Below are 16439 nucleotides of genomic sequence, written 5' to 3' on the forward strand. Positions count from 1 at the left end.
ATCTGTCATGGGAGTTGGGAACTAGCGATACCACCATGTCAGCCTAGACAAGCCTGAACGTTCCTACTCAGCCGACGCTGTGTGCGGCGAGCCGCGTGTGTGATATATCGGACACTTGGAAGAGAGTCCTCGCTGATATTCAGCTAGAAGTCGTCAGTGTTGTATGCGCGGACTTGCCAGCCGTGGTGAACAATATGACTTCGTGTGTACGCCTGCGTACATGAATGTGGACTCCCTGCAGAGTGATATTGCTGACTGCTTAGCAGACCTGGACAACGGCATGCACCAAAGTTGTGTTTTGTGATTTGCTGAATTCGGTGAATGTGTCTTTCTCTGAGTGTCGCGATGACGTAAAAACATTGGCGCCCCAGCAGCAATGGCATTGCTGCCGTGAAGGTAGTGCGGCCCTTGTGAAGACTTGGTATGAACGAGCTGATAGCAAGCTCGGTTATACTTTTAGAAAGGGCGTGTAGGGCCGCGCCCGAGGATAATCTCTTACAGGTGCGCGTCTCTGCACGGCGCTGCCACCAACCTGTCTGCTTCTGGTATTGTAGAAGTGGTTCCCCTTTTACAAGCGTGCCGCAGATGGGGAGAGCCGACCGGACCGTCGGTGCCGGATTTGCGAGACCGTTTTAGCCCGAAAGCCATTCATGGGAACATGCGTAGCGGAACGTGCTGCCTGGTGCTCGAAGGTTTGGCACCCTTCGTGCTGGCCGGTAGCGAGCACCCAAATGACCCTTCGGCCTTTTTTTACACTGCGACTTTGAGCAGTGCGAGAGGGTGTTTATCCTGTCTGCAGATGCGACAAAAGAGCATTCAGGGGTTGACTCGGGTATTGTGCTCAGAGCAGGCAAGCCAGAAGCTCCCCTTTAATCCGGCGACAGGCCTGCAGAATGGCGGCTGGTTGATCTTTCTCTTTCCATGTCGTTGCTCGTAGTGGTTAACACAGGCGGCGCGCACTGCACTGTGGAAAGGGTTCAGCCAGCAGCAGCAGTGTGGATGAGGCGGCGGTGTACGGGAGACAAATGGGAAGAAAGTCTCCCGAGAGCAGAGGATTCGACACCCTCACTGGGGAAAGAGTTTCGCTGTGCTTTGTTATAATTTGTATTGCTAGTAGGGCCCTGGGTTAGAGGTTAAGGCCAACCCATGGGATTGGGCCCATCTAGCATATTTCCTTATTGGACAGTTGATGTGTGCGGCTGGCCTCTGAAAATGACTGCCCCTATTTCTTTGTTTTGTGAAGGTGTAAAATGAGACGTGATCCAAGAGAGTTCAGTCCAGTCTGAGCTCCATGCGTAGGCATGTAACGCGGCTGTTCTGCTTAGGCTCTAACCAGTTAGGTCGAAGAGTAAAGTAGCGCAGTGTTGTTTTTTTGTAAATTCATTTCAATTTCCAGTTTTACTCTCTGTATATATATATATATATATATATATATATATATATATATATATATATATATATATATATATATATATATATATATATATATATATATATATACACGCCTTCTGGTCTTCCCTACGCCGAACTACATAGCAGGAAGGGTTTAAAAAACCTTCCGAAGAGGAACGAACGACATAAATTCTACCGTATCTAATTGGAGGATCATATTGAGAGCACCTGTACCATAGACGACTACATATTTGATTGGAGGGTGAGAGTCACAGCTAAAAGAAGGAACGATAGAGTTATCCAGTGTGAATACAGAATGAAAATAGGAATTAAATGCAGAAGCAATCGTCAGTGAATCAAACAGGAACGCCGGTAACTATAAAACTGTTGCAAGTAATGTTACTGGGTAATATCGTTTACAGAATTCATTTTCATTAATTTTGGCAAAACAACAGAATAGTAAAAGTTCTTGGCAGACTTTAACCTTACGCGTAGTTCCTCCTTGGCATAATTGAACTCTGAAATTTTGACAGGATTGCCATTTCTTCGCGACATACGCAATCTAGCAACACGACGCGATAAATGCCGTAAGTTTCTTATTATCCATGGTAAATCTCTTTTTCTTTTTTGTTTTCAGCGGAACAAAGCGAATAATATATGCTTTAACAATATTGTTACGTGGAAGATTTACAGTCCCAAAGCTGTCCGCACAACTAACGTTGATGAGGGCACCGATTTCACAACACTCAGCGTCGTCGTCTTCTCGGAGTCTGTTGCACTTCTTCATCCTCATCAGCAAATACAGCTATGTAACACTACCCCCCCGCGGGAAAAGCACAGTCCCGGTGCGGTCTATGTTAGCGAAATAGAAGGCTTTAGACGGGACACATGCACTATTTCGGAGATTGGAGCTGTGGACGTGGACTTCGAAACCACAGATTCAACTTCGTAGGTGACGTCGGTCACGGGGCGCAAAACACGGTAAGGGCCAGTGTAACGGGGCAAAAGCTTTTCACACAAGCCGACTCGACGGCACGGGAGCCACAGCAAAACGAGAGATCCAGTAGTGTAGTGGACATCACGGTGGCGGCTGTCGTACCGGATCTTTTGAGAGTCTTGGGATGCAGAGAGCCTGGCATGAGCTATCCGGCGGGCATCATGAGCGCCGGTGACGGCATCACTGGTGTAAGTACTGGTGTCGTCTGCCGCGGGTAGAGAGGTGTCGAAGGGTAGTAACGGGTGTCGGCCAAATAATAAATAAAATGGGGAGTATCCAGCGGTAGAATGTACAGATGAATTGTAGGCGAATGTGACAAAGGGGAGATGAACGTCCCAATCTCGATGGTCGTCAGACACATACATGGCCAGCATGTCTGTGAAGGTACGGTTTAGACATTCCGTGAGGCCGTTGGTCTGGGGGTGATATGCGGTGGTGAATTTGTGGCGGACGGAGCACGAACGGAGAATTTCGTCAACCACTCGCGACAGGAAACAGCGGCCGCGGTCAGTTAGTAGTTCGCGAGGAGCACCATGAGGAAGAATTACGTTTTCTAGAAGGAAGTCAGCGACGTCTGTAGCGCAGCTGGTCGGGATGGCTCGGGTAATAGCGTACCGAGTAGCGTAATCGGTGGCGACTGCGATCCATTTGTTCCCCGAGGTGGAAACTGGAACGGGGCCAAGGAGGTCGACGCCTATACGGGAAAATGGGTCAGTTGGTATAGGTATCGGCTGCATATGACCTGAAGGCAAAATTGTGGGCTTCTTCCTACGCTGACACAGTTCACACGCGGCAATGTACTGCTGGACAGAGCGGTAGAGCCCCGGCCAGTAGAAACGTCGGCGCAGGCTGTCGTATGTGCGAGAGACACCCAAGTGGCCAGCCGTGGGAGCATCATGGAACTGTTCAAGGATGGTGGAACGCAGGTGTTGTGGAACGACGAGCAAAAGGTCTGTGCCATCTGGTCGCATATTACGTCGGTATAGGGTGTTCTCGTGGAGCACAAATAAGGCGAGAGTTGGGTTAGGGCGGTCGGAGGTAAGACGGAGGATAATGGAATGCAGAGAAGGATCTAGGTGCTGTTCCTTGGAAATGTTGGCAAAGGCGGAGACAGATAAGACATATGCATCATCGTCAGAGTCTGTAGGACTAGGGGAGTCGACAGGATGACGTGACAAATAGTCTGCACCTTTGTGAAGCCGGCCGGACTTGTAGACGACGGAAAAGGTGTATTCTTGTAATCGTAGCGCCCAGCGCCCCAAACGGCGAGTAGGATCTTTGAGAGAGGAAAGCCAGCACAAGGCATGGTGGTCTGTTATCACAGTAAAATGGCGGCCAAACAAATAAGGGCGGAATAGCCCAGACAAGCGCCAGGCACTCTCTCTCTGTAATAGAATAATTTTGTTCGGGTGTTGAGAGGAGGCGGCTGGCATACGCAATCACCCTTGTACGGCCGTGTTGTTGCTGAGCGAGAATAGCTCCTATTCCATGGTCACTTGCGTCGGTACGGAGTTCAGTATTGGCGGAAGGGTTGAAGTGGGCCAAGACTGGTGGGGTAGTAAGAGCAGCAATAAGCTCTGAGAAAGCTGCAACTTGTTCAGTCCCCCAATAGAATGAAACGTCTTTCTTGAGGAGTTGGGTGAGCGGACGAGCAAGGACTGCGAAGTTCGGGACGAATCATCGGAAATATGAACATAGGCCAATAAAGCTTCGGACATTGCTGGATGAACGCGGAGTGGGAAAATCTCTGACGGCAGGTATCTTCTCTGGGTCAGGCTGAACACCGGAAGCATTAACCAAGTGACCAAGCACTTTGATTTCCCGATGGCCGAAACTGCATTTCTTTGAGTTGAGTTGAAGGCCGGCGCGGCGGAATAGCTCGAGAATGGTAGAAAGGCGAGAGAGGTGGCTGTCAAAAGTGGACGAGAAAACAATGACGTCGTCTAAGTAACAAAGACAAGTCGTCCACTTGAAGCCGCGCAGCAATGAGTCCATCATCCGTTCGAAAGTTGCAGGGGCGTTACATAGGCCAAAAGGCATGACTTTAAATTGATAGAGGCCGTCAGGGGTGATGAGCGCTGTCTTTTCACGGTCTCTCTCGTCGACAGAAATCTGCCAGTAGCCGGAACGAAGGTCGATGGATGAAAAGTAGCTGGCTCCGTGCAAACTATCAAGCGCGTCGTCGATGCGCGGAAGAGGATATACATCTTTTTTGGTTATCTTGTTCAAATGACAGTAGTCAACGCAGAATCTCCAACTGTTATCCTTCTTGACCAACACGACAGGGGATGCCCAGCGGGTACTGGAAGGCTCGATTATGTCGTTCGTTAACATCTTTTCGACCTCCGTTTGAATGACGCGTCGCTCGGCAAGCGAAACACGATAGGGCCGCCTATGGATAGGACTGGCGTCCCCGGTGTCAATGCGGTGAGTTACAACTTTCGTTTGACCCAATGGACGGGTGCCGAAGTCAAAAAGGTCACTGTAGGTAAACAAAAGCTTGTGTAAATCAGCGGCGAATTCAGGTTGCATTTCAGCTGATATCATGCTGTTAAGCGGATCAGGGCGCGATGTGGACGACGAGGGGGTGTGGGCAGGGACGGCAGTTGTATGATCTGTAGACAGAGCTGAAATGGCACAATCGGTCATCGGTGACAGGGAAGCTATTGAAATTCCCTCGGGCAGAACTTGAGTTGAAAAGCTGAAGTTAAGGACTGGGAGAGTGGTGCGGTTCTGGGAGATGTGAACAATTAGATGAGGAAGGGTGACGTGCCGCTGCAGCATGACATCAGTAATGGGACAAGCGAGATAGTCGCCATCTGGGACGGGTGGAAATGGCGACATAGGGATGTAAACGGCAGTTTCAGGAGGAAGGCGGCTAAACTGTGCTGATCGAAGTCGGGGCGAGCAGGAGGGGTCTTCAGAGCAGAGCGGAAGGTCCAAGCGAAGTAGGCCGCTAGAGCAGTCAATAACGGCAGCGTGGGCTATTAAGAAATCAATGCCAAGGATAACGTCGTGGGGGCATTCATGTAGGATGGTGAACAACACTGGGGCATGACGGTCAGCAATTGTAACTCGCGCCGTACACATGCCAACCACGTCAGCAGGGCTGCCATTGGCGACGCGAACTGTGGACGAGACGGCTGGCGTAAGGACTTTCTTGAGGCGACGGCGAAATGAGGAGCTGAGAACGGACAGTTGGGCGCCTGTATCAATTAGAGCAGAAACGGGAACTCCATCCACAAGGACGTCGATACGGTTATTTTGTAGGGCAGGGGTCAACAGAGGTTTTTCAGTCCGGGTCATAAATGCAGCGTCACCTCCGGGAGCTGCATTGGCTAGTTTTCCGGTACGTGGCCAGAATATGACGGTGGCTAATTGCGGCGAGGAAGAGGAGAACGCGAACCTCGTGCTTGCGGGGATGGTGAACGGTTGGCAGCACGGACAGTGGAACCGGGGTCAGCAAGGGTCTGGTCGGGGCGAGGTGGGGAATAGCGAGGGGCATAGTCTCCGCGGCGGTCAACGTAGGTGTACTGACGAGATGGCATGTACCAGCGACTACGGCAGTGGCGGGAAATGTGGCCAACGCGAGAGGAAGTAAAACAGATGGGGCCATTGTCGTGGGTACGCCATTCATTTGGGTTACGGTAACGATATCGGGGCGAGAAACCGGCGTTGGTTGAGGTGGCAGCAATTACTGGAGGGGCAGGTCCTGAATCCGTGGTGTCGGCGGTGCTGGTAGAAGGGAGGCCCATATTCGCAACCTTTTGGCGAACAACAGCCTTAATAAGTGATATGGTGCCAGGGTCCGGATCTGCGGTTACTACCTGTCCTAAGTAGTTAAATTCGCCTACTACTTCCAGTATTTCGCTACCTAATGTAAACTCCTGTTCCTTCCCGAGGCTGTTGAACATTACCTTAGTCTTCTGCATATTGATTTTCAAGCCTACCTTTCTACTTTTCCTGTCTAGGTCATCAATCATTATTTGCAGTTCATCTCCCGAGTTGCTTAGCAAGGCAATGTCATCAGCAAATCGCAGATTACTGAGGTATTCTCCATCTACCCTTATCCCTAACTGCTCCCATTCCAAGTCTCTGAATACTTCCTCTAAACAAGCTGTGAATAGTACTGGGGAGATTGTGTCTCCTTGCCTAACACCTTTCTTTATGGGAATTTTGTTACTTTCTTTATGCAGAACTATGGTTGCTGTGCAGCCACTATATATATCTTCCAGTACTTTCACGTACGGCTCGTCTACCCCCTGATTTCGCAATGCCTGCATCACCACCGAGGTTTCAACTGAGTCAAATGCTTTTTCGTAATCAATGAATGCTATGTATAAGGGCTGATTATATTCCGAGCATTTTTCTATCACCTGATTGATGGCATGGATATGATCGATAGTAGAGTACCGTTTCCGAAACCCTGCTTGATCCTTTGCTTGATTGCAGTCTAAGGTTGTCCTGATTCTATTAGTGATTACCTTGGTAAATACCTTATACGTAACAGACAGTAAGCTGATTGGTCTGTAATTTTTAAGGTCCTTAGAGTCCCCTTTCTTGTGAATGAGGATAATGTTTGCATTCTTCCATGCTTCCGGTACCGTCGATGACACCAGGCACTGCGTATACAGGGTGGCCAGTTTTTCTAGCACGATATCCCCCCCGTCCTTCAGCAAATCTGTAGTTATCCGGTCCTCTCCAGCTGATTTCCCCCTTTTCATAGTTTCTAGTGCTTTCTTGACCTCGTCCTTCGTCACTGGTGGAACGTCTGACTGTTTTTCCCTATCGCCAATCTCATTACGGTCCTGACTACTTGGGCTACTGTAGAGATCTGTATAGAACTCCTCGGCTACTTTGACTATCTTTTCCATGTTAGTGATGACGTTGCCCGCCTTGTCCCTTATCGCATACATCTGGTTTTTGCCTATGCCCAATTTCTTCTTTACCGCTTTAAGGCTTCCCCCGTTCTTTCCTTTATGAAAAGGAAATAACAAGAAGAATAAGATTGGGATGGAGCGCATTTGGCAAGCACTCGCAGATTATGACTAGCAGCTTACCGGTATCGCTCAAGAGGAAAGTATACAACAGTTGCATCTTGCCTGTACTCACCTATGGGGCTGAAACGTGGAGGCTAACCAAGAGAGTTCTACTTAAGTTAAGGACAACCCAGAGGGCTATGGAACGAAAAATGGTAGGGGTAACATTAAGAGATAGAAAGCGTGCAGAGTGGGTCAGAGAAATGACGCAAGTTAACGACATTCTAGTGGAAATTAAGAAGAAGAAATGGACATGGGCAGGACATGTAGTGCGAAGAGAGGATAACCGATGGTCGCTGAGGGTAACAAACTGGATTCCAAGGGAAGGAAAGCGTAGCAGGGGGCGGCAGAAAGTTAGGTGGGCGGATGAGATTAAGAAGTTCGCAGGGGTCAAGTGGATGCAGCTAGCACAGAACCGGGTTAAGTGGAGAGATATGGGAGAGGCCTTCGCCCTGCAGTGGGTATAATCAGGCTGATGATGATGATGATGATGATGATGGTGCCAGGGTGTTGTCGGGTGTATGTGAAAGCGAGGCCGCTGGAGTCATTGCCTCAAGCTCTTGGCGGACAATGCGTGTCAAAGTACTGTCGTTCGCAGGTGATCGAGGAGTCGGGATATCGATACAGGAGGAGCTAGCAGCCGTGTTCGGCAGCCGGTCGAAACGGTGATATATGCGCCTCTGTTTCGCCTGCTCGAAACGTCGGCACACCTGCAGCACAGAGTCCACTGTGGAGCAATCCCTGCACAACAGGAGGTTGAAGGCATCGTCGGCAATGCCTTTTACTATATGGCCGACTTTATCCTCCTCAGGCATGTCTTGGTCGACTTTGCGGCATAGAGACAGGACATCTTGGATGTAAGTGAGATAAGACTCCATAGACGTTTGGGCCCGAGAGGCGAGTGCTTTTTTGGCGGCAATGTTGCGGCCAATAGGCTTTCCGAATAGGTCGTGCAGGTTCTGTTTGCAAATATCCCAAGATGTTAGCTCGTCTTCGTGGGTTTCAAACCACACCCGCGCGGTCCCAGCCAAGTAAAATATTACATTCGCGAGCATGAGTGTGGCATCCCACATGTTGTGCTTGCTCACGCGCTCGTATAGGTCTAGCCAGTCGTCTACGTCGACGTCGTCGGTCCCGCAGAAGGTTCCGGGGTCACGGGGGTGGGCCATTACAACAGCAGGGGCGGCGGCTGTAGAGGTAGAGGCGTCGGTAGTCATCGTGGTGGTTCCTATGTGGCGGCCGCTGCGGAGATCCAGCTTGTGACAGGGGATCGAATAGATTCACCTCCACCAAGAGACGTTACGTGGAAGATTTACAGTTCCAAAGCTGTCCGCACAACTAACGTTGATGAGGGCACCGATTTCACAACACTCAGCGTCGTTGTCTTCTCGGAGTCTGTTGCACTTCTTCATCCTCATCAGCGAATACAGCTAAGTAACAATATGTTAAAAAGCCCCACAACAGCATCAACATCAGAGATAATTCTTCAAACATTTCAAAGAATCAACCTAATGTGTCAACTACTCCAACATCATTGGCGTGGCTGAAGTCACGAAAACTGCTGTACTCGAATCGATGTCTGGGAACAGTGCAGCTGATTGAGAATAATAAAACCTTATGTTCCAATATACCGTATATAACACAGCACTGAACGCCATTCTCGAATAGATTCAGTTCAGTTCAGGCGTTCAGTCGTGTCCGACTCTTCGTGACCCTATGGACCATGTCACGCCACGCTTTCCGGTCCCTCACTATCTTCCTAATATCAGATAACTTCATCTGCAGTGCCTCGAGGATGCCATCTAACCATTGCGTTCGCTGCCTACCCCTTCTCCGGCGACCCTCAACCTTTCCCAACATCAAATCTTTCTCCAGCGACTCCTCTCTTCTCATCAGATGACCAAAGTAGCTGAGCTTTAACTTTAGAATTTGACCCTCCAATGAGCAGTCAGGGCTTATGGTCGACAATATCGACTGATTTGATATTCTGGCAGTCCAAGGAACTCTCAAGAGTATTCGCCAGCGCCACAATTCAAACGCGTCAATTCTTCGGCGGTCAGCCTTTTTCACAGTCCAACTCTCGCATCCATACATCACAACTGGAAAGACCATAGCACGAGTTATACGGATCTTGGTTGGCAGACTAATGTCTCTGCTCTTTACTAGGCGGTCAAGGCTAACCATTGCTCTCTTTCCCAGAAGCAGGCATCTCCTAATTTCATGGCTGCAGTCTCCTTCCGAGGTAATCTTTGAGCCCAAGAAAAGAAAATCTGTCACAGCTTCCACTTCTTGTCCCTTGATGCTCCAGGACTTGATAGGGCAAGACGCCATGATCTTTATTAGAGCTGAGAAAAACTAGATCTAGCACTGCCGCTTGCCTGGCGTTCGCATGAACAATTTGTTTGAGGCCAAGTGATAAGGAAAGGTGTAAAACGTTTCTTGAAAAAGAAACATCATGGCCGGTATTGCTAAGAGAAGGCCAGTGAATACCTGGCAAAATAAAATCTCCCATAAGTATTATATTTGTTAGATTCAGATCATGCAAAAGTCTGCTTAGAAGAAATAAGTGATTATCATCAGAGCCAGGAGGCAGATAAAGTACTCCAAATAATGTGAATGTGTCTTCCAAATAAATTTTACACAAAGTAATTCAATTTCACAAGGAGATTCAAGGACCGAAAACTTCAAGTGTGACGGTATATAGAGGGCGACACCATCGCCTGTCAAGATACTCTGTTGGGCGAGTTGGTACTGATTCATTATTAATATAAACAGCGCGAACACGAAGACAGAGGACAAGAAAAACAGAGTACAAGCGCTGTCCTTTGTCGGTTGTCCTTTGTCTTCGTGTTCACGCTGTTTATATTAATAATGAGCCATCGCCTGTACCATTTGGTCTGTCAGCTCTCAGTAACGTGAATCCGCTTAAAGCAACTTCAGAGTCGTATATGGTACCATATAACCAAGTTTCAGTAACACCCATAATATGAGGAGAATGGGCAGTTATCAAGGCGTTAAGGCTGGTAAATTTATTGAGCAGGCTTTAGCGTTTAAATTTAATGCATGGATGTTATTGCTGTGATGAGGTAGTCAAGGCGAAGTGGCTAGTGCATTAGCAGCATTACTTAGTGGCGAATTATAGGATGCTTTCTCTAGTGTATTATAAGAACTGTTCTAGTTATACCGACCTTTATCAACAAATACATAATCAAACAGTATGCGAACCGTGCAGCCATTGCTTCTGAAACTTATAATCGCTTCCCAAAGCTTTTTGCGGATTTTGGGGACACGTATTTATAAATCCTCCGATATACAGTAATCTAGGTCATCAATCATTATTTGCAGTTCATCCCCCGAGTTGCTTAGCAAGGCAATGTCATCAGCAAATCGCAGATTGCTGAGGTATTCTCCAACTACCCTTATCACTAACTCCTCCCATTCCAAGTTTCTGAATACTTCCTCTAAGCAAGCTGTGAATAGTACCGGGGAGATTGTGTCTCCTTGCCTAACACCTTTCTTTATGGGAAATTTGTTACTTTCTTTATGCAGAATTATGGTTGCTGTGCAGCCACTATATATATCTTCCAACACTTTCACGTACGGCTCGTTTACCCCCTGATTTCGCAATGCCTGCATCAACGCCGAGGTTTCAACTGAGTCAAATGCTTTTTCGTAATCAATGAACGCTATGTATAAGGGCTGGTTATATTCCGAGTATTTTTATATCACCTGAAAGGTAGGCTTGAAAATCAATATGCAGAAGTCTAAGGTAACGTTAAACAGCCTCGGGAAGGAACAGCAGTTCACATTACGTAGCGAAGTACTGGAAGTAGTAGGCGAATATGTCTACTTAGGACAGGTAGTAATCGCAGATCCGGACCTTGAAAAGGAAATAACAAGAATAAGATTGGGATGGAGCGCATTTGGCAAGCGCTCGCAGATTATGACTAGCAGCTTACCGGTATCGCTAAAGAGGAAAGTATATAACAGTTGCATCTTACCTGTACTCACCTATGTCGCTGAAACGTGGAGGTTAGCCAAAAGAGTTCTACTTAAGTTGAGGACAACCCAGAGGGCTATGGAACGAAAAATGGTTGGGATAACATTAAGAGATAGGAAGCGTGCAGAGTGGGTTAGAGAAATAACTCAAGTTACCGACATTCTAGTGGAAATTAAGAAGAAGAAATGGACATAGGCAGGACATGTAGTGCGAAGAGAGGATAACCGATGGTCGCTTAGGGTAACAAACTGAATTCTAAGGGAAGGAAAGCGTAGCAGGGGGCGGCAGAAAGTTCGATGGGCGGATTAGATTAAGAAGTTCGCAGGGGTCAAGTGGATGCAGCTAGCACAGAACCGGGTTAAGTGGAGAAATATAGGAGAGGCCTTCGCCCTGCAGTGGGTATAGTCAGGCTGATGATGATTATGATGATGATGATGATGCAGTAATCGGATTCCTTAAGCTTGTCACCATTTTTTAACAATGACGCTTTCTCCCGACAGTCCAGAAGCTTCATACTCACGGGACGTGGACGGTCATGTGAAGGCCCTCCAAGACGATGGCGTCTTTCTATTTGAGGGCAGCTTATATTGAGTTCTTCCTCAAACCATTTTGCTATGTCATAGGAGAGACGTTCATTATTTTCATCAGAGGATTCGGGCAGACCCTGTAATAGTAGGTTATTTCTACGTGCACGGTTTTCCAACTCATCGTTTTTATTTGAAAGACAGTGAAGTTCGGAACATAGACGTGCAACTTCACTGTTGATACTGCCACTGTCGGCGGCTGCAAATATATCTAACTTCTGAACGTCGAAAGGAAAATATGTATAATTTAAATCGGAACTTATATTATCAAACAAAAGAACCTATAAAGCTTCGTCCGTTCGTCCGTCCGTCCGTCGATGCATGCATGCATGCATGGTTGGGAATACACGCATTCGTGGACACTCTATATCTGAAGGGCATTAGAATACTCCTCTTATGGCAAGCAAGTGTCATAATATTTATGGCGTTCACCAAGAATACTGCAGGTAGGAGAAATGAAAAAATGGTGAGGTTCAGCGCGAATAAAATAAGTTTAACGAGTGTGAACACTGTTTATCATTAATTTACAGTATTGACGTGCCTTAGTAACCATCCGACTTGCAGCACAATGTACAAGGTTTGTAAGAGAAATAATTGCACAAAATATTTGAGCTAATAATAACCGAATTAGGAGATTACACTTGCGGTCCCCAGTAGGTATTCAATAGTATAGTATATGATTTTAAAATTGCACGGCTACTAAATCTTAGCACCCGGGTTTGAACTCAACTGCTCTGGCTGTGTTGTGTTCTCTTAACTGTAAGTGTAGTTTTCCCTCGAGAGGTGAAAAAGATGCTGTGCCTTCTACTCTACGAAACCCAACCTAATCAGAAATATAAAGATATCGTCGAACGCAGACGTGCTGTTAAAGGCGCTATTGCGTCTGCATTTAGGACGAAGCTTTAACGGCTCTTTTGTTTGATTATATAAGTTCTGCATTTGAATTATACTTGTTTTCTTTTCGACGTTCAGAAGTTAGATTTATTTCCAGCCTGACTTCTCATAAGCATAACAAAGGATATGTACAATAGGCTCTGGACATTTGAAGACGCTGTTCATTTGGATTCCACCCTGAATTCACAAGCGATCCAATTAGGCGCAAACACTTCCAAGGCAAAGAACATTTAACCCAGTTTCATTTCTCGAGAAATAATAGCTATTACACGAAAAAAGTCTATAAAATTAAAGCGTGGATATTAGAAATTATAATTGCAATTCTAATAGGATTGATTCGAAAATTGCAGTCTTGTTTCCTTAAATTTTATACACCCATTCTTCTTGAGTGTGATCGCCAGTGGATTAATTTGGAGAGTCTGATGCTCCCTTCCAACTAATGATGGTTGATCCTGACGTTGAAGTAGTTTATTTTTATTATATTCCCCACCGAAACCTTTCTCTACTCCTTTACAGAAAATCCAACAACCTAGCCTTGTATTCAGAGCCTAAATTATGATTCAAATTGTTTTCCAAAATTTCTGAATTGCTATCTTTCATCCTGTGTTCAACAAAACTTGAAGTTGGGCTAGATGGTGCATTGTAATTTGACTGAAGATGAAGCGCACGGGAAGACGCACACAAGAGAAGAAGACACAGGACACGCGCTAACCTGTAGCGCGTGTCCTGTGTCTTCTTCTCTTGTTTGCGTCTTCCCGTGCGCTTCATCTTCAGTCAAATTACATCCTGTGTTCATGGAAATATTTGTGCTAGCCTGAGCGGTGTGTGAAAGCTGCTTATATATTACATGCTTAGGCTCAAATATTTATAGCAGAGAAAAATTGAGATACTTGAGATGGCACTATGGGGAAAAAAAAGCAAATTTAAGAAAAATATAAACAATAATTATAGTTACAATTGCTGCAGTGTGATGTGCAAACTCTTTCAATTATGTTTCACACTGTGCTTCGTCAGTAGACTAGTTATCACACCTGGGGATAAACATTTGCTACATTTTAATTCGTTCACTATTTGGCAAGCTTTAGATGCATGCCCACGGAAAATTAGAAAAATTTGGTGAATAACAAAGAAAAAATCTCGCCAAAACATTTCCGAATGTACGAGTACATTAACTAAACCTTCGGTTTTACAGTGTTGTAATTAAGCCGAGGAATAAAGTGTTTTATATCTTACCCTTTTTTTGTAGCATTTAGACTACATAAGAAGCGATTAATATGGTTGTTAATAATAAAGGTGTCAGAATTCATCGCCAGCTGAACAGTTTGGCGATGTTCTGGGGTCTTTTGTAACGACTGGAGGTCATTTTCTGCTTTGCGGTTGGTTTACTAGCTCGAAACCGGCATTACAAGAAAAGAAGCCTCTTAAAAGAGCAGTTTCTGGACTTTAGCTCTGATAAGGAATACAGCAAGGTAAAGCGAAAGCCTGATTCCTTGCTTTTTAAAATGATGTTGCCTATTTAATCATTATTGCAGCGCTCGAAACAAGCGCTCGTAAAACACTTCATACAAACCTGGGATAAACCCCACATATGCTGTACTGGCTCCTCGCCTCAGAAATCGGGCCATATATCGCTCAACCCAAGCATGCTTGTACAGCAAGCTCCCAGCTATAGCGCTAAGTCGAAACCCTCAACCTGCAGAACAATGTCCACTCCTCGAATTTTTCTTCGTTGTAAAGTTGGTTCATACAAATTCAGAAATATGCTTTCTTTTCGCTATGTCGAGAAGCTCCTTTTAAACTGATTTACACGTACCCCGCAGTGCAAACACTGAATCAAGACTAAGCAAATATAGCCCACACGTGTGCCTAAGCAGCGAGCTGCTCTTGTTTTCTTTGCGGTTGCTCACAAGTTGGTGCAATTGTGGGTTTAGGCTAGCATTGCGATCGTGAGCGCCTATTCGCATGCTGAATCAAAAGACCAACTGGACAGGTGGAGCCGTTTTCCTAAAGGCCAAAAAAATATTACAACAACAAAATATTTACCAACAAAATATTCCAAAAATGACTTGTCATACGAAATCAGACCATGCTTGAAATCTCAAATATTTTTCTTACTCTACTGCGGCTATCCATGTGGGTTCTAGTTTTCGTGTATTGCATCTCTGGAACACAAAACCTTATACCGGTGATTGTAACGAACCTCACCCCCCCCCCCTCCCGCACCAAACACAAAGTTCGCTGTCCTTCTGAAATGCAAAACAAAGGACGCATAGACATGTGAACACCGTTGCTTTTTCCTCGAATACATACGTTGCGCAGTTGGAATACTTCTCCTCGGGTTTCAGTTCAGTTTTATCGGCGGTGTTAGTTCTCTATTCGTCCAGTTATTTTTGTCTAGGAAAAACTAAGTGATTGGCAAGCTTTTCTACTTTCTTCGTGCTATTAGTATACATTCTTTCTGTTTTCTGTTCGTTTTCCTGCAGCACCTGCCCTCGTCACGTCGCCGCAAGCAATTTGAGCCGTTGGCACTTTGTTTTCGTGCTTTAACCCGCATTTTCAACTTTATGTCTTCTTTTGCTACATGTAGCAGCGACCCAGTCTAGGAGAATCGACTGTCCTTGAGCGCTAGTCATCATATTTCTGCTAAATCACTTGGAGCAGCTGCAGCAAAACTGTAGATCAGCGCCACCCGAAGAAAATCTAAATGCCATGCTGCAATAATATAAATTTTCTATCAACCAGTTTAACAATCATGCAGTTGACCACTGAGGGTATACTACGAAAGGCGATCAGAAGACAGCACATCACTCTGAAGCAAGGCTTAAGTCTCAGACAAAGCTGAGAAAGAGGGAGCCGCGAAGCTATTGAAATGTATTTCCGGCTTCCTAACTGTACCGCGTGCGTCGGACAGTGTTGAAAGAGATGCAGTCGTGAAACAACCGATGCTGGCCCGTGTTGCCTCTTTCCTAAGGGTTCCGTTGGTTCTCATCAGAGCCCTTTCTTATAAGTGCTTTTCACTTAACAACTTAACGCTGCCAGAGTATGTCTTAATAAAGGCCGAATTATCTTGAAACCTTTATTGCTGTCTGTAACTTGTAATTCAAGCGTTCCAATGGTGAGCCAGTACATCGAGCAGAACCTGATCGTGTAATTCGCGCTGTGATGAGAGAAATAGCAATACCAAGAAAACGGTTGGGCTATGTCACTGCAATTTCCAGTTTTCCACGAGACCTAATTTTTTCTCAGCCATCTGTCAGGGAACTCTTTCTGGCTTTCTTTTGCTGCCTAACCTCTTCTGTTCCATCGTTTTCACCGAGCAGTGAGATCACTAAGGCGCCTTTTCGTTCGCTGCAAATTAATTTAGTTTAATAAAACCTAGAAGCAACGTCGCTCAATTTTACGCAGTCTGCTATTGCTTTTTTGTTTTAAGTCTACTAGAAAATTATCAGTGGTCTTTCCTTCCTGCGACGGTGCGGCGTCCGGTGAGTATGAAAAATGACCACTTTGACCACTTTGACCAAAAATGACCAGTT

Source organism: Amblyomma maculatum, chromosome 11 (assembly GCF_055883805.1).
Source record: "Amblyomma maculatum isolate TAMU_Amacu chromosome 11, ASM5588380v1, whole genome shotgun sequence".
Lineage (NCBI taxonomy): Eukaryota > Metazoa > Arthropoda > Arachnida > Ixodida > Ixodidae > Amblyomma > Amblyomma maculatum.